Source organism: Cydia splendana, chromosome 2 (genome assembly GCF_910591565.1).
Source record: "Cydia splendana chromosome 2, ilCydSple1.2, whole genome shotgun sequence".
Classification (NCBI taxonomy): domain Eukaryota; kingdom Metazoa; phylum Arthropoda; class Insecta; order Lepidoptera; family Tortricidae; genus Cydia; species Cydia splendana.
In genome coordinates, this window is record NC_085961.1 from 848,778 (window position 1) to 874,021 (window position 25,244).

The following is a 25,244-nucleotide window of genomic DNA, read 5'->3' on the forward strand; positions in this document are numbered from 1 at the left end:
AAGCCATCTGCTGATTCACTTTCTAAAACAAAATAGTCAAAAAATTAAACAATATAATCTATCTTCCTAATTACTAACGTCGCTAATTCCTAGGGTTACCAGCTTAAACAATGTGGGGTTTTACATCTATGTTGAATTTTGATTATAATTTCGGACGCGATATAGCGTCCGCGGGACTTACGGGGATAGTAAGATTAAATTATTATATTTGAATTTGGTAATTAGCACGCTCATTTTTATTTAAAGATTAATATATATCTTACCTTGAAATTATCGCTGTTTCTGATTTACTACAACGGTTTCCACACACACATTAGGGCTTTCCATAATCCGGATAAGAATTGTTGATAAAGTCGCCATTGCCGGATACATACAGCAAGGAAGGAAGAGAGACAACGGTTTAAATTTAACTAAGTCTGTGCGAAGACGCATTTAGATATGTTGTTCGTACATATGAATAGTTTTTATTTTTAAAATTAATAGGTAAATAAATATATTTCAAGTGAATAAATCGTTTTATATGAAAATTGATATTTTTGCATTAAATGACTTAAATGACAGCATTGACATTACAGACTTTTATCTTGTCTATGTTCTTACCGGCCAGACCCAAATCAAGGCCTATCAAAGAGGCCAATTGACAAAGATTTTTTTTTTATTTTATCAAGGAGGGTAGAGGCACGTCCAAAGAATATAATACTCACTAGGAGAAGAACGGTAACTCCATACAAAAAAATGTCCCCAACCGTTTATACGTTTATACTAGTGGCGCCGTCGTTGTGTACCAATGGAACTAAAGTTGACAACCGGTTTAGCCTGGCGGGTATTGGTAGGTATAGGTAGTAATTCTGTTGATAAACATATTTGTTATCTTCATATCACGAAATATATGAAAGATGCAAATATTACCCCTTGTTTGTGGTATTATCAAGTGATTTAAATAAAAGGCATATTTATGTTTATAACATTGTATTATTTTATTTATTAAAAAAATGTTTTACATATAGAAATATACACTGAAAATTAAACCCTGACAACTTAATAAAAAAATAGACATTAATAAAGCGCATTCACAAAGTTTTCAGTATAATACAAATAACTTTAGGCATGCCTACCTACTTACACTTACACTTTACACACACAGATACACTACACTTTACACACGGCATTTTACACAGATTTCCAACTTGTATTCCATACATTTCTTCACGGTTAATTAATACGCTTTCCAGATGCGTTATGACGCGGTTCCTTCTGAACCCACTAAAGCTACGAATTTCACTCAAATATGTATCTTCAACAGCCGTTGCTCCTCATTTAGCACATTTTCTATGTGCATTGCTGTAATCCATGTAGGTACAGTCTTAAGTGGTAGTACCGCTACGTTGTATTTATTATTTAAAGATTTAATAAATAAAATTTTCGTTATGAACTTTAACCACAGCAGTTGGACAGAGTCATTGACAAATATTTTTTTTTTATTATGGTGGGTAGACGTACCTACCCTCCATATATTTTATGAATATTGATAAAGACAGTTGGAAGCAAATATTCATTATACAAACTTAATCGCGTGTAGTTAAGTTTTAAGTGTTTTAAGTCCCGTTTTATGATTAATAATGTAAAAAAATCGTGAAAATTTAAATCTTAGTTGGGAGCAATGTTGCTGTAGAAAAATGTTTTTATTTTGATTACTGGCAACTTTTTCTAGGAGGCCAAAGCACACAGAAGCTTCAGGCGCATACATGCGCAATTATTTGGGGACATAACTTTCTTAGGAAGTGAACAGGCCTTGGGCACGTCTACCCTTCGTAGATTTTATGAACATAGACAAAGACAAACTGAAATATAATAGATAATAATATACATATATCAGAAAATAAATAATAATTTACATATGACTACTTCATAAAATACAAATCGAAATAATTTGATTTGTTCCTAGAAATCGTATCTATAGACAAAGCCAGTTCTAGCAATGTTGCTGTAGTAAAATATTTTGATGTTAATTACTGGCAATCTCGTCTGGGAACGGACAACACATGTACAATTTTGAAGGGTCACATCGTTTCAAGGAAGTCAATAGGCCTTGCTTTCGAGCTAGTCTAGACATGACGTAACAAAAGGCTAACGCATAACCCAATTTCCGTAGTGGGGCTAACAAAATGAGGCAGCCGCCGCAATGCGGTAGGTACGTCGATAAATTTGCAGCTGCTCCAGATGCGATACTTGTGTTCTCATCGTATGGCCAATAACTAGTCATAAATTCTACATAGGCCAATCAAAATAGATCCAAAAAAGCGTTTTGAGGAATTCATTCCCAGCAAGCTGGAAATCATTTTAATACCTTCATTTGGTCCTAAATGCGTATAATCTGAGTTTGCTCCATCCCAAGAGGTGTGGACGGGAGCCTTGTGAGATACATTTTACCTTGGACTGACAAAACCACTCGATGTAGAAGGAACCCACCGTGAAAATCAATGTCACTACCAGCAAGGTGGCTGTAAATCAGACACTGGTAAAAAAAATCTGATTTTAACACGATTTTACCAAAAAAAAAAGAAATTCAAAGTGGCGGCCGTTTGACTGTTTGACTAAGCATTCATATTAAGGTACTTTTCGAATCTTCAGATGTTAATTTTTATCATGATTAGAGCAATATTTCCGTCGGACGTGCCGTTTTTGAACTAACTACAAGCAAAAAACTGAAAAAGAGCAAAAAAATTTCCACAACTCCTGGAATGGAGAAACCTCGGATTTCACTAACTTAGGACCAAATGAAGGTATTAAGATGATTTCCAGCTTGCTGGGAATTAATTCCTGGAAATAATCTAATTTGATTGGCCTAATAACAAATAAGGCTTGTTCACGAAAAAACGCGTTTACCCGAGTATTAGTACTAGCAATAGTAATCAGTAGCCTTACCACTGCTGCCTTAGGGCTGGTACAGACGGACTGCAACCCGACTGCAACTCGTATGGCAACTGCACGCTGATGTTGCAGTCGGCGTGCAGTTCCCATATAAGTTGCAGTGCATTGCGTGTGCTATCAAAATCGTTTCTTGGTCTAACCTTAGCTTAGCAACGTAAGTGTTGCATATTACATTCGATATCTGCATAACAGAAGTATACTATTTAATGATTTTGGCAGGAGTCGAACCCACTGCGGCCAGTTACGTCCGCAGCTGCAATGCGTCAGCATCGTTGCCCACTGTTGCTAACTACTTTTTATTATACAACTAGGAGGCAACGACCTGATGAATCGCCTGATGGTAAGCATTACCGTCGGCCATGGACACATACAACACCAGAGATGTGTTGCTGGCGAATACGCACTTTTCTTGAAGGTTCGAAGGTCGTGTCGGTCCGGATTCCGCGGGCGACAGTTGTGTGCTACTCTGCAGCGGCGCCACCATAATGAATACCAATGAATTATATAGTGAAATGATGTACCGAAAAGGTACATCATGTACGTATAATGTTTATGGCTGTACCTGTGATAGGAAACGAAATAATCGACAAAGAAAGTGGCGCCGCTGGGGAGCATACTCCCCAGCGGCGCCACACAGTACTCATATATAGAAATGATATTAGCTATTTTTTTCTTATGTAAATTGATGTACTAATCCTGTTTATTACGTACCTATTGAAAAAAAGAATTATTTTGCATTGATTAGTGATTTTATTTACATTTTAATTCCGCGTTCCACCTAAACGGTATGAGTTGTAAGAGAGGCGCGCGGGTGAGCGAGATGGAGATAGAAATTCTTCCCGCCGGACCGCGCTCCCGCGGTTCGCTCCGATTTTCAATAATAAATATTTTTTCACCTCAGCAGCTCGAACAAGGGTACTTTGCTTCTTAAAAACAGTGAGCAAAATGCGATTTTGCTCACTGAGTCATTTTGTCTCACTCAGTGAGCAAAATGCGATTTTGCTCACTGAGTGAGACAAAATGACATTCAAGTGACCTTTATAGTCAAATGTCATTTCAACATACGGGGTCTAATACAAGTTCGATATACTTGGGTTCTATTATCTCTGTCCCTCTAGGTATGTTCTCACTGCTTAGGGTGAAAAATTTTGTGTACTACACGAGATCAAAGTTATTTACATCTCGTGCGCTTTTGAATCCCTTACTACGCTCAAGATTCTAAAACTCGCTACGCTCGTGAATCTATTATAGAATCTTTCGCTAGCACGGGACTCAAAATAAGCACTCGAAGAAATATCAAACTTTGATCTCTTGTTGTACAAATAACTATTGTTCAAAATGCGATTGTTCTTGTTCAAGCAAAATGCGATTTTGCTCACTGAGTGAGACAAAATGACATTCAAGTGACCTTTATAGTCAAATGTCATTTCAACATACGGGGTCTAATACAAGTTCGATATACTTGGGTTCTATTATCTCTGTCCCTCTAGGTATGTTCTCACTGCTTAGGGTGAAAAATTTTGTGTACTACACGAGATCAAAGTTATTTACATCTCGTGCGCTTTTGAATCCCTTCCTACGCTCAAGATTCTAAAACTCGCTACGCTCGTGAATCTATTATAGAATCTTTCGCTAGCACGGGACTCAAAATAAGCATCGAAGAAATATCAAACTTTGATCTCTTGTTGTACAAATAACTATTGTTCTTGCTTTCGTTGGGTTTCTGTGTCTGTACTTCTATATCAAAAGGAAAATTATATTAAGTACGTTGTATTTTTTTTATATTTAAAAGTATATAATTAAATAACATTTTCTGTATGGGGCTATTCATAAATTACGTCATTTCAAATTAGGGGGGGGGGGGGGGGGGTCTGCATATCGGATGATGGTAGCATGGCGACGGGGGTCGAAAATCGTCAAAAATCGATGACGTAATTTATGGACAGTCCCTATGATAGTTTCAGATAAGAATTCTATCTTGTTTCATTGCGATTTTCAGTAGTCGGGTTTTAGTTTTTGAACTTTGTTTTAACAATAATATTGTTGTTTTGGCTTTCGTTATGTTCATGTGTATGTAAAAAGAAAAATAGTTATTGGTTTTACAAAGGGGCAAAGTGTGGTTTAACCGCTCGTTTTCAAGCTAAAGCATGGTTTCAAAGCATGAGCATTAAAGCCGGTAAACAAAATTTGCCCCCGAGTGAAATACAAAATTTTTCACCACACCAACCCGAGAAAATATGAACTGTAAGATATCAATATCAAACAAAATTTTTGAACAATCAAGAGAGCCTTTTTACCAGTTGGTCTAGTGAAATAGTTATTTGTTTTACAAGGGGGCAAAGTTGTTGTTTAACCGCTCGTGCTAATATTGATACCCGAGTAAGCGAAAGATTCCAAAATTGAACCATGAGCGTAGCGAGTGGTTCGAAAAATGGAATCTTGAGCGTTGCGAGGGTTTCAAAGCACGAGGGTTAAACAAAATTTGCCTCCGAGTGAAACACAAAATTTTTCACCACACCAACCCGAAGCAAATATTAAATGTAAAATATCAAACAAAATCAAACCAAATCAAATTCAAATGAATGTTATTAAATATTTATCATCGAAAATCATCATTTAAAAGTCAATTCTACCAGTAAACATAAGAAAACTACTCAAAATTTTCATTTGATTACTTTGCCTCACACGTGAATTACTGATAGCAAAGTGCAACTTTGCTATCCGTTTTTGAAGTGCAAAGTAAGTCTTTCCAAGCTGGTGTGGTGAAAATTAAATTACCTAATGCAAATGTTGAGTTGTTAACTTATACGTTACGTATTATAATATGTAGTCTTCGGTTACCGCGATTTTTACTCATGAAATAAAACTATTAAAACGGATTATATCGCGTATAGTAAAAGTCAATTATACCAGCCAGCATAAGTTAACAAGTTCAATAGAGTTAGACCAAAAAAAGTCTGCAGCGATTTTGATAGCCCAAGCAGTGCAAGTGTTATTTTAAACGTCAAACTTCTATGAAATTATGACATATAAATAACACTTGCACTGCGTGCGCTATCAAATTCACTGCAGACTTTTCTTGGTCTAACTCTATTGAACTTGTTAACTTATGCTGGCTGGTAGAATTGACTTTTAATGATTATAATGAACGATAAATATATTAAAAAAAAAAAACATTTATACATATTTGATTTGGTTTGATTTTGACGACAGGTCTGGCCTAGTGGGTTGTGACCCTGTCTGTGAAGCCGATGGTCATGGGTTCGAATCCCAGTAAGGGCGTTTATTTGTGTGATGAGCACAGATATTTTTTTCTGAGTCATGGATGTTTTCTATGTATTTAAGTAATTATATATTATATATAATTATATATATATATACTGGGTATTCAGTGGGTACTCAGACCACGATATACATATATATATCTAATATATATATATGTATATCGTGGTCTGAGTACCCACAATACAAGCCTTCTTGAGCTTACCGTGGGGCTTAGTCAATTTGTGTAAAAATGTCCTATGATATTTATTTATTTATTTCTTTGATATTTTACATTTAGTATTTTCGTTGGGTTGGTGTGGTGAAAAATGTTGTGTCGCGAAAACCCTCGCAACGCTCAAGATTCGATTATTCGAACCAATAATTCGCTTTTTTTATATAATTTTGGAATCTTTCGCTTGCTCGGGTATCAATATTAGCACGAGCGGTTAAACAACACTTTGCCCCCTTGTAAAACCAATAACTATTTTTATTTTTACATACACATGAACATAACGAAAGCCAAAATAAAAATATTATTGATAAAAATAAGTTCAAAAACTAAAACCCGACTACTGAAAATCGCAATGAAACAAGATAAAATTCTTATCTGAAACTATCATACAGAAAATGTTATGTAATTATATACTTTTAAATATAAAAAATACAACGTACTTAATATAATTTTCCTTTTGATATAGAAGTACAGACACAGAAACATAACGAAAGCAAAAACAAAAATATTTATTATTGAAAATCGGAACGGGCCGCGGGAGCGCGGTCCGGCGGGAAGAATTTCTATCTCCATCTCGCTCACCCGCGCGCCTCTCTTACAACTCATACCGTTTAGGTGGAACGCGGAATTAAAATGTAAATAAAATCACTAATCAATGCAAAATAATTCTTTTTTTCAATAGGTACGTAATAAACAGCATTAGTACATCAATTTACATAAGAAAGAAATAGCTAATATCATTTCTATATATGAGTACTGTGTGGCGCCGCTGGGGAGTATGCTCCCCAGCGGCGCCACTTTCTTTGTCGATTATTTCGTTTCCTATCACAGGTACAGCCATAAACATTATACGTACATGATGTACCTTTTCGGTACATCATTTCACTATATAATTCATTGGTATTCATTATGGTGGCGCCGCTGCAGAGTAGCACACCGACAGTTCCACATTTTATCTGTGCGAGGCAGGAAGTTTCTGGAGAAACGCACAGTTGAGGACTGCCAACCACATAAGTGGTGGAGATGGAAATGTCGCGTAGGACAATTAATCCGAACAATACCTTCTGCGCATCGGCAAACGTAGCAGGACTCCCTCAGACTAGATGGAGCGATGACCTTCGCAAGGCGGCTGGCAAGAGCTGGATTAGAGCTGCCGCAAATCGTGCTCAATGACGTGCAATAGGAAAGGCCTATGTCCAGCAGTGGAAGAGAGTAGGCTGATGATGAATACCTTCCCGTTGCAATATGTTCATGCATACATACAAATATGGAACACATTGACAACAACTTTGAAGTCAGTTCAAAATCGACTTTTCAGCAGCAGTCCTCGTTATAACAACAAATAATAACGGACGCGCATAGTCGTTACCCGCTTCCGTCAGCCATTGCAGTTTGTCGGCCATCGCGCGGAAATATTAAACTCTTATCGTTCTTATAATTCATTTTACAGTTGTGAAATGTAGCAATAAAGTAAATATTGAATCAAATCACTTACTGGTCCACTAGACACTTTTAGTAACTAATTACATTGAAAGTTTAGTGATTAAAGAGAAATTAAATTATAATAAAACTAGAACAGAATGTTAAAGTCTGGAGCGCATATCTAACCTTATTAATCATTTAACACCTTTTATAAACAAGTATAAAATGTAGTAGTATATGAAATCTGCAGTGGCGTAACCTCAACCAATCCAGTCGTGGGCGAAAACTACAACTGCGAGGTCTTTTTCAATGTGTTTTCCCAAGGTAATAAAAAGGTTGGCTTTGCGAGGCCCTCCTAAGTGCGAGGCCGTGAGCGATGGCCTCATTCGCCCACGCCTAGCTACGCCACTGGAAATCTGTAAAATAGTACATTACATACCTAGAGGTAAATTCGTAAATGCTCCAGATCGCAGGTGTTTGTGGCCCGAACCGAAGGTGAGGGCCATAAATATGCGATCTCGGGCTTTTACATTTACCGCCCGTGGTTTGTATAAAGTTTTACGTCTTGCCTTGGCCAGGAAGTGAGATTTTCTTCCCGTCCCGTGGGAAGAAAATCCCATTTACGGGCCTAGGATGACGTAATAGTACATTGTGCAACATGGGGCGTAAGTTGAATATTACAAACGAGAGTAAGTTAAATCGCGACGGCTTGCCGGAGCGATTTATAGACTCGAGTTTGAGTTATTACGCCCCGAGTTACACACAATGTTTTTCATCACACTTGCGATACAAAAATTAAGTACCTATAAAGACAAAAAACTGTTAATTATGGCACTAGAAACTTCATAACTCCCTAGGGAGAACGCTTTTTCTATAACTCCCGCTAAACCTGCGTGCAATTCCACGTTTACTGAGCGAGTGTGATAAAAAAGTTTTTTATGGTATGTAAGTTTGGTGACACTTGTTTTCATATCAAAAAGTTCTCATTTCATACCTATTCACGAACAATAAAACTGTCAAAATTTAAACTGTCGTGATTCAAAAGTTTATGTCACCCTTTCTTACATCTTTGTATGTAGGTAGTCAATCAACGCAGTGGTCGCGACGCACTTAGCGCCCTCTAGCTAACTAAGGCCCTTCTACTTAATAACTAAAACACTCAACCACATTGTGAGAAAGTGGATAAATTGGCTCTTGACATTTAGAGGTGCAAGTTTCGTAATGAGTCCAAAGCGACACATGCTTTAGAGTAGTTTAGAGCGATAGTGTAGGTTTTTACCAAAAACAGTAGGAGTAAGTAATTGATTATTAGTTTTAGCAAAGATATATGTAACTTCGTATAAGATGAATAAAGTCTAAGAAAAAATCGTGCCTCGGAAATCAAGAAAAAGTCATTCTCGAATAGATGGCGCCATACCTTTGGCCTATCCTCGGCTAGATGGCGTTGACGACACCGTTTGATATTTAACAATTTTAACACATATTATCAGTGAAATAACATGGGTCAGTATGGAACAATAAAAATTAAAAATCATTTATCCGTATACATATTTTGATATATTTATACATTTTCAATTTTATTTTAAGTTTTAATCGTGTGTCGATAGATGGCAGTAAATGTACCGTGACTACAAAATTTACTATGGCAATAGCCCTCTATACTATCTATTCTCTTTGGTTTTAGGTACCTACCTACAAGAAAATAATGTTTAATGTATGTATATGTCGATTTGCATTTGATTTACATGATTATATTCTTGTAACACTTCGGTGAGTTAATAAACTCATTATAATTTACTTATATGTATATACCTAGTTATTCTCGACTCGCTTTGCGTATCGATAACAGGTATTTCATTTTGTCAATATCTCGTTTTTGCTAGTAAAAGTTCTAGGTACCTATAGCTATCACTGAAATCTCGAACACCCCTGAAACGACGTCACCGAAGCCGTGACCTACTGAAACTGGAAACTGGGCCTGTTCGTAAATACGGATAAAAGTCACCCCCGGCACCATTCCGAACAATAAAACAAACGTCTGAATTTTAATGGTGAAATGTTTTTCGTAGCTCCATTCAAGCATACCTATTTAACATTTTTTGTAATAAAATTGAAGTGCTTCGGCCCTATGAACCGGCTCTGGGGTCCCTTTGTTTCCCATAAAGTTTTAAGTCATAATGTATTGTTTGTCATATTATCGTTAGTCATAAAACTGAAACCGTTAACTTTTCAGGATTTTCGTAAGGTTATTCTGTAGGTAGGTTAGGTTAGGTTGGGTTTGTTTTATGGCAATACTGAAAAGTTTCGCGTTTCTGAAAAAAAAAACAATTATGACTAACGAAAATTCGGACAAACAATACATTATGACTTTAAAGTTTAAACTATTTGGGAAACAATAGAGACCCACCGGCTCTTCTTCGGAGGGGAAATACGACCAATATGCCATATTTCAAAATTGGCGGACTGTAGTGAGTTTACAAGGCCAACTGCCATTTTGACAATTCTGCGAGACAACTAGCGCCATCGCCATTGGCACAGTCAAAGTAGGTAACCAATGTCAACGTATTCGTGCCCACAAAAGTTTGTATGTAGGTATTATACATAGTTTCTTTGATATTTCGGAATGATGTGTAGTTTTTTGGAATCATGTTTTCTGGCAAGAGACCAATGATATTAGCAAATTATTAGTCGTAAAGGAGATCGTCGATTTTGGGCCCAGAGTAAACCATCACGTATATGGTACAGACTATTACAGTAATTATATACACATTTTATTACTGAAAAAGATATAATATTGGGTAAAAATGAAACGGGAATTAGAAATATATAATTAAAAAACATTATATTATTCATTTCCGTAAATCAATGTATTATATATTAACAAAAGCCTTGCCGTCGTCAACATCTTTATTGGCATTGACATAACGCTCAAATTCACACAAACCGTGAGGTTTTTTCACTAAGGAGTTATAAAATCTCATTGCATTAAACTATAAGGTGGGTAGCGATAAGTCATAGTTGACATAAGTGCGTTTCGATACTATTCAAAATATCAGTAGTGTCATTCATTATTTATTTAATATATACCTACTTTTAAATTCAAATCGATGTAAAAATGCCTAAAATAAGTAGTTAAGAAATATAGTAATGTGACTTTTTATTTACTTACATAGTTTGGAGATTTATACGAGTTCAGAGTACGACGATATCATGCTACTTTTGTTTAACTAAACGTAACCATTTTTATCTTTCTGTCAAATATTTTCAAGTAACGCCAACCTTAAATAAACCTTACTTCATTGAAAGAAGATTTAAAATGAATCTGTTCTCTCTCCGTAGAAGTAACTATGAACTTCCGAATAAGATCAAAATATAACTTTTTATTGAACGCGGATACGATTCTAATTTCATTTACATGTCAGACTTTGTCTATTTTCTTTTAAAAAGTCAAAACACTGTTACAGAATAGTGTGAGTAGTATACGCTTTTGAATATAAAAGTTTTTCTTGTCATGTTCAAGTTTTTATTGCAGTATTTCTCAAAATTCCCGTTATATTTCGTGATTCTGTTTTTTATCATCATGATCTAGCAATTATAACGATTAATTTCCTATATATATTACATGTATACGTTCAATTTGCGAGTGGGCCCAAACGCCTAAGAAAATTGACGATCTCCTTTATTTATATTAACGTCTAGTACCTACCCAAAACACAAGTTTTATTTAGCTTACTGCGGGGCTAGGCCGATTTGTGCAAGATCGCCCCAAAATATATATTATTTAATTATAAAATACAACGCAGTTTGTTTTCGTTTATAAGATTTTATTTTAACTCTCCCTTATGTCTACAATATCTACAAAATTCTCGTTTATACCGTCAGTGCCCTAAGATGAATAAGTAATTATCCACTTTTCTTCACAGCTAGTATGCCGACGCTGGTAGGTAGTTAAGTTGGGGCACTTACTGTACAGTCAGCAGAAGTTGCTAAGCGGGCGAATTGTTCAAAATTACCTTGACACGCTCTTATTCTCTTAACAATAAAGTCGCGTCAAGATCATTTTAAACACCTCACCCGCTTAGCAACTTCTGCTGCTGACTGTACAGCAACACGGCAGGACTGACTCGAAATCCCGAAGCCATAAAACGTCCATTCCGCTCGATATCCACTATACTGATCAATCAATTTAATCCCCAGCAATCAGATCACAGTTAATTCTTCGCCGGCTCGACCCGGATTAAGAGCCGGATGTGCCGGATATGTGCCGGGTTTCGATTGCTATAAAATGGGAGTGCTTAAGAGGTAACATGAGCTGAGCTTGCTGCGAATATTTTTTTATATAAGTTGCCTGGGGCGTTCTGCAAAAAGGGGTATTTTGTCGGTAATGTGATGCGTATGGCAGCTAATAACATGCAGTAATATCGTTGAACTTAAAGTTAAGTTATCAAACATTCAAACAATGACATATATCGGATTCTTAGTTACTTATATCAGGATGTTAAAAAAATAGCTTCACACGTATCCGACACTTTTCTCGAGTAAAAAGAAGGTTTAATGTAGCTCCTTGCGGAACTCCTCTGAATATTTCGCTAACAAAGTTGGCTACGACTCAATGCAGTGGATTTTAGTTCTGCAAATTTTGACCAAATGTAAAAGACGTTAGGGTTTGGCTGTGGTCCAGCGTATGGAGATAGCGTTTATTGACTCATTTGGTGTTCTCCAATGCTATGGCTTATTTTATAAAACTAGACACTGTTGTGACTAGTAGAATAGTTCAGGGTTTCAAATCAATTTTTACTTTATAACACGCTCACTGCAGACGGACGAGGGTATTGGATAGCTGCAGAAAACGGGTTAAATATTATATTATTGAGGAAAAACTTAAAAAAACGTGCGTTGGCCGAGAATCGAACTCGGATCAACTGCTTGGAAGGCAACTATGCTGACCATTACACCACCAACGCATATGTAATTTCACCCGAATATTTTCTTTAGAGTTACAAGTAGGTATACTTTTAATTAAAGTAAGCTGAATAAATAAGGCATCTTTAAATATTACTTTATATTCGAAAAGTTCAACAGATGCGTTGGTGGTGTAATGGTCAGCATAGTTGCCTTCCAAGCAGTTGATCCGAGTTCGATTCTAGGCCAACGCATGTCTTTTTAATTTCGTAGACATTTGTTAACAGGTACCTTTTTAAAGTTGATTACAATAATTAGAACTGGAATATGCCCTTATGCAGATTGAAATCAAGAAGATTCAATTTGCTGTGTGCTAGTGATTCATGGTAATGTCAATTAATAGGATTTAATAAGTGCGTTTGTGGGGTAATAATAGGTATTTCATAACATTTCAGTAAATCAATGTAAATAGCAGGTTCATTAAAGTAATTGAACTGTGATAAGTTACAATTATGAAGCGGCCGGTGTACATGACGGCTGATAGATGCCCACCGTTCTGACAAATATGCAGAATTTCCCCAACTTCGCCTTCGAAACTTCACACCGAGATTACAAATTTGAAGTTTAAAGGTCAAAGGTCATTCATCATTAATTAAACATCATTCTCTGAGCTCGAACAAGGTGCTATAAATAAAATTAATTTTCTGACTCCATTTAAAGACGGCGCCCTGTCAGGTAAAAACATCATGGTTTGAGGATATTAGGAAATCATGACACTTAATGGGAAGTTAGCAGCTATTTTTATTTATTATTCGAGTATAAAATATATCAAAGTAAAATAAAAGTAATTCTCATTTTTGTCACTACACCTTATAAAAAAAAGTCCCTCTATGAGTATGTATGTATGTTCGCGATAAACTCAAAAAAACTACTGAACGGATTTTCATGCGGTTTTCAACTATCCATAGAGTGATTCTTGAGGAAGTTTTAAATGTATAATTTGTTAACCCGTGCGAAGCATGATATTTTGTTAAAAACGTGCAAGTAAGAAACATATTCTTGAACATTATATTTGTTAACGTACGGGTAGCTCAATTTTCTTCAACATTATACAATCTCCATCGTTTACCAATTTCCTGTGCATTAGCGGTGGATTTGCGAAGTTCGAGGAAACGGGCACCAGGTGGCGCTGCAAAATGTCTCCCTCAGTGTGAGCTCAGTTTATGTGCTCAGAGATTATGGTATAAAGTCTTCTGAGAATTTAAAATTTAATATTACCTTGCGCCGGATATTTTTGGGGTATAAGATTGACTATATAGTGTAGGTATAGAAAGGCAGCTTAATGAAATTGCGAGCTCGCATTCTGTAAATTTTGTTTCTTCGAGGTGTGAGAGTAAATAAATACAGTCCCTAGAATCTGTAATACAATCACATTTAAGAGGGAAGTACCTATAACTACTGAGTCTACTGACAAAAGGTACTTTTTTCATACAATATCCATGAGAAAACGGTTTCCACTAACTAAATCTTAACATATCACTTTGATTTTGATGTCGACACATATTTTATTGTTAAGACGAACATAATATATTATAGGTTTCGCTTTTTTTTTTTTGTATTGCAACTTTTGAAAAACGGAAAACTTATAGGTAAACCTAGTTTTTCATTGTGTCAATTAAATTCTAAAAAACTCATGGAGAATGGAAAATATTTAGAAATGAAAAAAAGTTTTATCTTTTTGTATGGACGAGTACGTGCTTCCCTATTAATAAAATTTACGCCATTTTTCACTGGTCCCTGCAACTTGTTTTCATACATTATTTTGTTGATAACCGGATTTTTGACACATTTGCTGCAGCAAAGTTGTCCCGCATTACTGCAGCAGAAATACCGGCGCAGTCTGAATCCGAACTATACCTACCTTAACACATTCATTGCCACTAAGTGCTACGGGTTACGCTGTAGCGAGTAGCCACGTTTTTGCCGTATGTAGCGCGTAGTCGCTACGAACAGTATACCCGACAGTCGGGTTCTTGGCCCTGAATGTGTTAAAATAAGAAACACAAACGTAACCAGCTGTACTCCGATTACAATTTCACAATCGTTGGTTGATTCTAAATGTCTTTATCATTTTACTGTTAAATTAAATTGTCCAAACCTTGACACGGGTCTGTCCTCCTTGTTATTTATTTTCCAGCTGAACAAATAATCTTAGGAGTGAATGATATCTTTTATCAATGATAAAATTGAATGATTTAGACAGGTGAGTTGGTGGTGTAATGGTCAGCATAGTTCCCTTCCAAGCAGTTGATCCGAGTTCGATTCTCAGCCAACGCATATATTTTTCATGTTCTACACTTTTAATGAACAGGCATTTAAAGAAACCTGGTTTATACCAGGTTAACATGTATTATGACGTATGTGCACATTTTTATCAATAATTCTGTACAATTAAACAGATACGTTGTTATCAACGTGATGAAATTGCAGATATAAATTGCTAAATTTATCATCTTGCATCAACAATTTGCACAATTTATGAATTTTTACCAAACATTTTAGCAACTAGTAAAACTGTCCCCATATACGAAACAAGCTTATGGATATCTGTCTAGCATATGAAAATTAAAGTTGGCAACACTGGATAAAGCATTCAAACGCAATTACTGTTCGATCCTCACGCCAATTTCCCATTGTTCCATAATGTCGTTATTTGCCTGCGAGATGAATTGAACAGACAGCATGTTTCAAAAGAAGAAACTTGAAGCAAAGTCGGCACTATCGGTATAATTAATTGACAGCGACTTTGTAGCTAAATTTAGACTTTTGACGACTCAGAATATGCCTTATAACCAACTCTTTCTGTAACTTTTAGTAGCCGAATAAATACATAGGTACCTATAGCCACTTAATCCATAAATTTTATAGTAACAATAAATTGTGCCCTTAATATACATTGTATGTATTTGCAACTTCAGTCGTCTGGCAACATTTGTAAATCAGAGTTAGCAACACTGGATTGAAACATCAAACGCAATTACTGTTTCATCCTCCATTGTTCCGTAATATCGTTATTTGCCCGCGAGAATTGGACGCTTTAATAAGCGGCTGACGATTGAGCGATTTGTTGCGGATTTAATGAATTATTTCATTTGATAAATCAAGCTTAGAATAATGAGATCATTTGAAAGGATGCTTCAAAGGGTGTATATTTAAGTAGGGAACGTTGATTTTGAGATTTTGTATACAGGGTGACCTTAGCCATTGGACAAACCCTGAAATCCCACGTAGGGTTACTTCTCAAAAATGCTCTAACGGTAATATTTTTTTAATTAGAACAAAAGATAAAAAAATTAATTTTCAAACAAAAGTTATTTCCAATAATCGACAATAAAAAGAAACATACTATATTAATCTATGGCAGTGCTTTTGACAATTTGTTTGAAAATGTGCGGCAATGATGACATTTGTCAAAAGTCAGAATCTTATTAATGTCATAAATAAAAAAGATAATCAAAACGGTCGAAGAAGGTTTCATACTATTTATTACCTCAGGAGCAAAGAATATAATACTCACTAGGCTCAGGAGCTACTTACACATACAGGTTGCTCCAAAGTAAAAAAATCGTAATTTGTTAATTTCTTCGCAACCGCTACACCGATTGTTATGATACTTTGTGTACTGGTTCTAAATACCCTAATGCATATGTACATTTCGGCTTTGTCCAATGGCTAGGAACACCCTGTATACGCGTAGATATGAATCTTGTATGAACTGATACTTGAAACAAATATAGATTATGAACGAATAATGAATTATGTAGTATAATTGAATGCATGAACACGCATGAATTTAATTTTCACTGTTCTTAATAATATTAAAATATGAAGGTAAGTAACAAAATACTTTTTAGAAAACGGATTTAAAGATAAAATATCTAAGTAGATTGGTAATAGCATCCCTTTCTTTTCCTTACGTGGAGTCGTGTAAAAATATATGCGTTGGCCGAGAATCGAACTCGGATCAACTGCTTGGAAGGCAACTATGCTGACCATTACACCACCAACGCATCTGTGTAAGTCTTCCAATTTTATCATTGCTAAAAGAATTCATTCAATTTGCAGATTATTTGCTCAGCTGAGAATATTAATAAAGAATTCGCAGACCCATGTCAAGGTTTGGACATTTACATTTAAAATTATATTTTTAGTCCAGAGCTGATTTCACTTATGTTTCCCCTGTAAAGGTCCCGTTCGGATTCCGACTACATCAGAATTAGTGCTGCAGTAATGCAGCGCGAGATTTTTGCCTACTGCATTGCTGCCGCAATGTCAAAATTCCAAGCAGCAAAATCTGCAAAATCCTCTCTAGATTTAATTTCATAACTCAAAACGAGGATTTGGCAGAGCACGTCGGCGATGGCGAGACGAGTTAGACTCCTTTTTAAGGGAATGGCCAGAGACTGCACAGGATCGGGAAGACTGGAAAAAATGGGGGGAGGCCTTTGCCCAGCAGTGGGACATTATAGGCTCCCAATAAATAAATCTGCACACAAAAAATTGTTCACAATATGGTATAGACATTTTGCGCCGCTGCCGGACACGTCTCGAACTTTTGCCGATCCACTGGTAAAAATGTAGACTATACTATACATGATCAGTTACTATGTTAGATATACTTGAGGTATTTTTTTTATATATTTTTATGGCATACCAGTTTTAGCAACAAAAACTAGCACCAGACCTTACGTAAATGTTTAAATGCCATTTTCATAAATATAATTTAAGCATGTCGTTTTAAAATGAAAGCTTAACTTCGAATGTATGGGAGCGGCTTTTTGGCAGCGGGTTCATGTTAATCTTAAAGACAAATTGTCAGAAAAAGGCACAGAATTCATAATTTGTATGCCGCCTTTTTGGACTCACAAAATTTTGTGAGAGAGAATTGACTTTAAAATCCCCTCAATACTATTTTATAATCTGTGCACACAAGCTCACAATATGGCAGACACTTCGCAGCGCCCGCCACCTGGGACACGTTGCCAAACGATGTAGATGCATGCTTCGTGCTGTGTAGCAGAATTTGAATTAGACATAAGTATATTTACTGAGTGTTGTTTATGTTAAAAGGGGGCGTAAATTAGAAGGAAAGAAAAGATATATCGCGCGGCGCGAAACTTGCGATGGAAGATATAGCCGTTGCGCGGGTTTTTACCTTATATCTACTTCTGTATAAAATTTTGCTCTCGGCAATATCATTATTCCCGACCCGGGTATGTCCTTAAACTACGTCCAAGACCACCGGTGGACGGGCAGCAGCGTCCCTCAAATTCGGTGTACTCGACTGCGATCGCCAACCCGCCTGCCAAGCGTGGCGATTATGGCATACACCCCCCAAAGGGGGAGGCCTATGTTCAGCAGTGGACGTCTTATGGCTGACATGATGATGATGATGATGAATATCATTAGTTATTTTATGCTAAAAACTATACTGGTATGGTAATATTTTGATATGTTCTCAGGATTTTTTTCTATCGAGTCAAGCCAACTGTAAACTTTTAAGGTTTTTGTTGGAGTCTGCCCTTTAGTTAGTGAAAACTAGTTTTAACCAAGGGACCAAGGGAATTTGTGGAAAAACTAGTTATGATTGAAAAATCACAGTTAAAACTAGTTTTCTTAGTTTGCTTTACGGAAAGCTAGTTTTAACTAGGGAAAACGTGTTCGCTACAAACGGGTTTTTACGGTGACTTTATACTATACTCGCAGTTATCTACAACAGGAAAGTCAAAGTTAGAATCTGAATCTGCGTTTGACCTAAATACACTACTAGCAAAACGCTACTTTACCAAGCATAACAGCCGTAACTCTCTTGCAACAAATTCCGAATTCAAACTGGTTTTCAATGGCAGTTGCGGGTGTTATGGGTGCTCGAGCAGAGTAGAAATCTCAGCGTAATAAAGCAGAGGCTTTAACTGTGTTCTGTGGGTCGGAAGGACTTAAGGCTTTATAATCCCGTAGAAATGGGTCAAACAGATTTAGATTGTATTTGTCTTTTGTGCTGTCGGAAGTTATAGACATCGCATAGGGGTGGTTTGAGCTGATTTTAATACTCACAAGTAGAAATCAAGCTCCAGTACCTATGCTTTACGCTTTAAGAACAATGATTCTAGAAATTGCCTTGATAACTAACGTAAAATGACGTTTGTAGCGGATGATTCGAAAGCTTTGTTGCTACGTCTACTTGAATAAATGTTTTTACTTATTAACAGATTACTTGACATAACCCAGGAACAGTAGGTACAAAACAAGCTTTTTTTTCTACGTCTATGGTCCCAAATCAACGAAGAGGTTTTTACGTTTAGTAGAAGAGAAGAAAAGTTTGTTAAGAATCATTGAGAACAGAAGAGGAAAGATGCTTGGACACCTGCTACAACACTACGAATTTATCAAAAACATCATAGAAGGGAGAGTTGAAGCAAAGAGAAATAAAGGGAGGCCAATTAGAACGTACACGGATCAAGTAAAAAAAAAACTCAGTCGTTTCGTATCAGGCTGCAGAGGACCGATATATATAAATAATAATTGGCCAAGCACGAAGTCAAGACTACGGTGTTCAGAGCACCGTACGACACATCCCTAGGTGGTTTTAAGTTTGGATACTTATACTAATTTATCCCATAAGTACATTTTATTCACTATTAGGAAATAAGAAGGTAATGTCTGGAAGCTCTGGGACCTTGGAGTTTGGGCTTTTATTAAAGGCCTCTGGGCTAGTATAGGTAATGTAGAAGTTATAAAGCTTCTACCTTAGATATATTTTTTAGAGATTAAAGATTTTATTTACCACCTTGTCGCGTTGATTGTATATCCATAGCAAATAACAGCTTTCTAACACTAACAATCAACCTCATCTTGGAGGTGATAAGAGGAAAAATCGTAAGTCCCATTTCGGCCAACCGAATTGATTCTTTCAAACACCAAAATAGTTGACAATTTAATATACGTCAGAGTTGACAGGCAACTTCGAGCATGAAAAACTAAATCTGCTGTATACTGGGTATACATACGACCCCATGATAATCTTTGATTTAGTCGCAATTGTTGTATTTTAAACTTGTAGACTGGGCAGGCACGTCAAAAATACGTTCTAACAAGTATGTTAGTGCAAAAGGGACGCGCATAGTGATAGTCGATAAAAATGGAACCGTGCTGCGCCCGGTCTTCCAAAATTATTTTTTCGTAACAGAACAGTATCTAGATGCTGCTCTCACCGATCTGTTCAAAAATGTACATACTGTATACAATTAATACATAAATGTAATGGTACTTAATGAGAAGGAATACTGTTTCGACGAATCAGATACTCTCAGTAAAATCTATAGGTAGATGACGCCATAGCTGTTAATAAATATTAAATGTGCGCTAATGTGAAAAAAAAACACAACGACAGTGAAGAACGGAATTCTTAATTTAAATTTGTACTGATAAACTCCAATAATAAATATGATTCTTACTGAGCACACACTGCGATAGTCCATTGGTTGGAAAGCCCGTTCGAAATTTAAACTTATTTGCTTTATTACAAGGTTGCATTTTGCAGATCTTTTACTCTCTCATACTTATAGTAGGCTATTCAGAAAAAAAATGAAATATCTCACAAAAGTAAGTAAGTAGAATTAAACATTGTATCAAAGACATAAGTCATAAATTTCAATGCCAAAGTTTTAAGTAAGGATCTTTCTCACTAAAACTACATCCTAATATGAAATGACCAGTGTAAGCATCAGTTAGCTAGCCCTAAGCAACCAAAGATCAGGCTGCAGTTTAAAAACGAATAAAGATAGAGTTAACCTGATAATTTTCCCGCTGTCTCCATACTTGTTTTAGTTGGATATTGACTGGTCAGCTGCCTGTTAGCTATAGTTTTCGCGAAAATCGACAGGACAGAGGTGAAAAACTTTGTATGAAAACTTGCAACTTTAAATGCATTTTTTATCGAAACTATTGCATTCTAAAATGAAGTCAAAAATCAGTCCATCGACTCAATTTTTTGCAAGCTTTCTAATGGTACCTCACACGATTCTTACAATTGAAAATAAAATTCAGCCTAACCCTCTAACCCCCTAAATTTCCCCCTAAAATCAGAAATAAGCAGTTTCGACTTATTCACAGTGTTAGTGATGGTACTTGCCATAACTATTCCAAATTTCAGGTACCTACATCAAACGGTCTTTGAGAAAAACGCATTTAACCGATTTGCAAGACCGAAGTGATCCCATAAGAGCACCGTGAACAAAGTTTTGTACGGTGCTCTAAAAATCGTTCCAATAACAAGAGTCTTATTCTTAAATATAATTATGATGATTGTCCCAAATGAATCCTTGAATGAATATTAAAGTCTCGTGTGATCAAATCAGTGTCATGAAATTGTCAAACAAGTTTTGTGTTGTGTGTTCCATTACTCATGGTACTTTTATACTCGGTATCAGGAATTGCGGGTTCTTTGAATATAGCAAGAATTGGCTGGAAAAATCGCAGGTAGCCAAAATGAAATTCGGTCTCCTAAGCAAAAATCTATAGCGGCTACTGGATTATGCAGTAAATAGATGTTACTCAATTCTCTTGTATTGTATTAGGTAAGTACCTAATTTGTACCTGTATATTGTGTGTATTGTTATTTATTTTATTCTCTTTACCTACGTATTAAGTCATGTCAGACAGCGTTCAAATTTAAATTACCTATCAAAATTATAATAGTCCGAAATATTTACCATGTAAAAGAATCATAGCATTTTCCATCTAACAGCTCGCAGACGACACGTGTCTCTATTGCCAAGGAACTAAGAGTGTATTCAGTCAATTTTGAGTGCAGTGTTATGAGAATGATTTATACCTTAGGCTGATTATTATTAAGATTAAAGTGAATTAGTAAGCGTAGCGGGTGAACTATGTAAAAATAAATAAGGTAAGAAAATATGGGTAACCAAAGTAGATTTCTAACAACTTCATAAAGCAATAAAATATATCGACAGTAAAAATATCTACCAAAATAAACTAAAGCTACATGTAACAGGATCTGTATATCGGATATTAAATTCTCCGTCGTCCAGATATGATCTTTATAACAAAATGAAACGAAGCGCAATGTCTGGGTTTGTAGCGGCTAGATATCGATTTCTACAAACTTACAGACTATCGTCACATCCAAGGCATAACAAATTGACTTTCACATTTCACCACACGACCTAACGATGAACATGAGATTAATGAGAAAAGAAACTGCGTTTGAAAAATTTTTGCCAAAAAAAAAGGAACATTAGTTGCGACGCATCCTTCTAGCACTGGCTGATAAAAACTTTTATAGGGATGTGATGATATAAAAAAAAAATTATGTTTTTTTTTAATTTCTGACGTGAGCAACGGCCTGCGTCCGTTCGCGGCCGCGCGCCGCGTTGACTGAACCTACCCCTATGCGGGTTTACCTATACTTATGTGTTTACATCTTCAATGGGGTGCGCATAGAGTAGAGGAGGCAGAGATTAACCCCTAAAGACACACATTTTGTTTCGCTAAGCGTCCTTTTAATTAAATGTGCGTCGTAAACTTGAAATGCCCCTACTAACGAAAATTCTCGAAAATTATCTATTTTATATTCGCGAAATATACAAGGGAATTTACCTAAATTCAAATATTTTCTCGTCGTTCGCCCAGGAGGCTGATTCTAGTTTAACAATATGTTACGATTTTAATCTTGTTTTGATACGACCTTGAAAATAGCTCACTCTGATTGGTGCATATAAACTATACTCTATCTTTAGGTATTTAATTTAAATAAAAGTAAACAAATCATTTGTATATTTTCGGGTACTTATAACATTTATTTTTTGGTTAACCAACCAAATACAAAACCGCCTGAATCTGTCACTGAACGACCTGACTTTAAACTACACTAGTAGTTCGCCCCGAACTGAGAACTCGCGGTTTGGCAAAAATTATATAGAGCGATTTTGTTGCACCTACTTACTCGTATAGTGCGACATAAAATAGTAGAAAATAATTTTTAAGAAAAATAAACCGGCTTCTAAGGAGGTAAAACTACCCAATTTTCTAGTAGGTAGGTAGCATTTCGTTTCTGTAAGGGTCGCAGTTTTAGCCTAACGAACCCACTTCTGTGATAGCAGTCGGTTCTGTGAGGATTGCAGTTCGAACCTAACCAAACCCAATTTTCTAGTAGGTAGCATTTCGTTTCTGTAAGGGTCGCAGTTTTAGCCTAACGAACCCACTTCTGTGATAGCAGTCGGTTTTGTGAGGATTGCAGTTCGAACCTAACCAAACCCACTTTTCTAGTAGCATTTCGTTTCTGTAAGGCTCGCAGTTCTAACCTAACCTAACCCACTTTTGTTCGGTTCTGTGAGGATCGCAGTTCAAACCTAACCTAACCCACCCAAAATGCTTGATTTTCTGATGAAAATACAAAAATATCTATACGCATGCCTTTAAAATTTGAGGAGTTCCCTCGATTCCACATGGATCCCATCATCAGAACTCGAGCTTGACAAAAATGTGGCTTAAAAACTTAACTTGCTTAAAAACAAACATAACGAACGTGAACTATGCGTCGTTAAAGAGTTCCGTTCTGGTCATCATCAGCAGTTCCACTTCATCAAATGTCACTTTTTTTAATGTATGTGCTCATGGGCGTACCCAGCATTTTTTAATTTTTTTAAAGGGTGGGGCAGAAATATGTTTACGTGCCTTAATTGTTCCTAAAAATTTTTAGCTTCTCGTCAGACCACAGACCAGGGTGGGATGCCCCACCTTGCCCCACCGTGGGTACGCCTATGTGTGTGCTTGATTTGTTGATAAAAACAAATAAATCACTATATGTATGCCTTTAAGATTTGAGGAGTTCCCTCGATTCCTCATGGATCCCATCATCAGAACTGGGTTTTGACAAAAACGGGACCAATCTGTATGTATATACATAGGTTTTCCTGTCATCTATAGGTAAAGAACTATTTTGTATATCTTTTTCAAAATTTTAGACCCAGTGGTTTCGGAGATAAAGGGGGAGGGGGTATGGTAATTTTTTGGCTATCTTCTTAAATAACTTCTAAACTATTTATTTTAAAATTACAAAAAATATATATTTCATATTCTTAAAATGAGCTATTTCATTTGATATGTAACACGATATAGTTTAAAAAACATTTTTTTATTTACTCATTTACCCCCCAAAAGTGGCCTCCGTGATTAAAATTCATTTGTTTACGTAAGATATTCGTCTTTGGGTCACGAATTTACACATGGGTACCAAATTTTAACTTTTTAAATTGGTTCAGTACTTTTGGAGAAAATGGGCTGTGACAGAGGGACAGACAGACAGGCAGACAAACGCACGAGTGATCCTATAAGGGTTCCGTTTTTTCCTTTTGAGGTACGGAACCCTTAAAACATACAATCGAATTGATAACATCCTCCTTATGAGATTTGGAAGTCGGTTAATAAATGAGGGCGCCACTTTCTTTTGACGTAAAATGCTAACACATGGCAACAATTTTGTATGGACATTTTTGAACTCAATTTTATTTAATTTCTACTATTTTATGTCGCACTATAGGCGGCATTGGATCAAAAATCGCGTGGATTTATTGCAAGGTCTGTGGAGCCCTTAACTGATAGATTTAAGTCACCATATAGATTAAAATTAACTGTATCTGTGGTAAGCCGAAATATTTCATGTCAAATACCTATATTATGTTTAGTTTTATCTTGCTAATTATTTCAAAATGGTAAATTTAAAAACGATATTATAAAAGTGTAAGCCGAGCCGTGTAGGCCTTCTAAGCTCTTCTAGCTCAATAACCTCTTGATCGAGCCTGCTCATAATTTAATGACTAAAATATAATGCCCTCGACTACCTGTTTACCCAATTTCATTTAAATTAGAACAAATTTACTTTAGTTCTTGATTATCAAACTATCTTCTGACAGTTCAGCTTAAAAACATCGAAATGCCGGGACGTGCCGCTAGCCAGCCGCGTCTTCAAAGTTGAATGTAAGAACTTCGTTCGCTTCGCTCACTCGTTCGATTATTTGATCATGTAATGTTTTCATCTACCCTCAACTGAAGTGAACTGGCTTAAGGAGCCATTTGAGGGTAGATTTTGTTTCATCATCAATATTTAAGAGCTATGCTCTTGTCGGTGGAGTAATCGCCACTCTTCTTTTTGCTGGGCCAGCCTTTTAACTCCCTCGTACGACACGACAGAAACTCTATCTTTTATTTGGCTGAGATATGTGAGCCTGGGCCTTTCTCTGCGTCTTTTCCCCTCAATCTTGCACTCCAGGATGTTTAATAAGAATCTGTCGTGCCGTATCAGGTGGCCAAGCATCTTGCCCCTTCTGTTAGCTATTGTGTCTCTCATCTCTTCTCTCCCGCCATGCTCAGGACCTCGTCGTTCGTCTTCCTTTCTGTCCAGCTAATCCTTAGC

General features: G+C 36.3%; 1 protein-coding gene and 3 non-coding genes across 4 annotated transcripts in view; 1 reads left to right on the top strand and 3 right to left on the bottom strand.

The window, feature by feature from the left end:
• Nucleotides 1-22,089, bottom strand: part of LOC134801636 (facilitated trehalose transporter Tret1-like) — a 54,426-nt gene extending 32,337 nt beyond the window's left edge. The window contains exon 1 of the mRNA XM_063774258.1: nucleotides 21,941-22,089. The gene's annotated coding sequence lies outside the window, so the exon portion shown is untranslated. The remainder of the gene's footprint in view (nucleotides 1-21,940) is intronic.
• Trnag-ucc (transfer RNA glycine (anticodon UCC)) lies at nucleotides 12,742-12,813 on the bottom strand. The gene has a single exon. It is a non-coding gene; the product is annotated as a tRNA-Gly (tRNA).
• Nucleotides 12,934-13,005, top strand: Trnag-ucc (transfer RNA glycine (anticodon UCC)). Its single transcript has one exon. It is a non-coding gene; the product is annotated as a tRNA-Gly (tRNA).
• Nucleotides 16,750-16,821, bottom strand: Trnag-ucc (transfer RNA glycine (anticodon UCC)). The gene has a single exon. It is a non-coding gene; the product is annotated as a tRNA-Gly (tRNA).
• Nucleotides 22,090-25,244: the final 3,155 nt, after the last annotated feature.